Source organism: Octopus bimaculoides, chromosome 18, assembly GCF_001194135.2.
Source record: "Octopus bimaculoides isolate UCB-OBI-ISO-001 chromosome 18, ASM119413v2, whole genome shotgun sequence".
Lineage (NCBI taxonomy): Eukaryota > Metazoa > Mollusca > Cephalopoda > Octopoda > Octopodidae > Octopus > Octopus bimaculoides.
The window spans coordinates 49,392,606-49,393,225 of NC_068998.1; the positions used below are offsets into that span (position 1 = coordinate 49,392,606).

Consider the following 620-nt stretch of genomic DNA (forward strand, 5'->3'; position numbering starts at 1 on the left):
TCCACCATAGTTTCGGTGTGAGCAAAGTGTTGTGGGGTCAATTTGCTCGACTAAAGGCGGTGCTCCAGCATGGCCACAGTCAAATGACTGGAGCGAGTAAAAGAGTAAAGGAGTAATACTGTTTTGTCTGGGGAGAGTCATTCTCTTTCGGTGCCTTATAGTTTGACTTTCAAAACTATTGAAAAGGCTGGAAGACGCAAGGAAAATTTTAGAAAAATAGAAAAGAAATAAGTGGAAATTTTACTGGTGAGTGTGTTAAATTATAAGGCAGCGAAAGAGAACGACTTTCCCCAGGCACAGCAGAATATGCTTCAACACACGAACTCACATAAACAATCTTCCAGACCATTCCATATATATGTATCTTATTCACTGTGTGTGTCTCTCTGTGTGCGCGGGTTTGTGGGGTTTATGCATGTGTCTGTGAGTGTGGGTGTGTGCATATGTGTGTGTGTGTGGGTGTGTGTGTGTGTGTGTGTGTGTGTGTGTGTATGGTTATATGTGTCTATTACTGTCAGTATTTATTTTTATGGCATGTTTACATGAATGATTTATGTCACTTGTGGAAGACAAAGAATTTGTGAGTCAAACACACGCAGTTTTAAACATATTGACTTATT

General features: G+C 40.2%; 1 protein-coding gene across 7 annotated transcripts in view; it reads left to right on the forward strand.

Annotated features, from left to right (window-relative positions):
- Positions 1-620, forward strand: part of LOC128249821 (uncharacterized) — a 20,744-nt gene that overhangs the window by 12,670 nt on the left and 7,454 nt on the right. The window contains exon 1 of one of the 7 annotated variants that reach the window (XR_008265948.1): positions 562-580. The exons of the other annotated variants lie outside the window; for them this stretch is intronic. The gene's annotated coding sequence lies outside the window, so the exon portion shown is untranslated. Of the gene's footprint in view, positions 1-561; positions 581-620 lie in introns of those variants that run through there. 7 annotated transcript variants of the gene reach the window in all.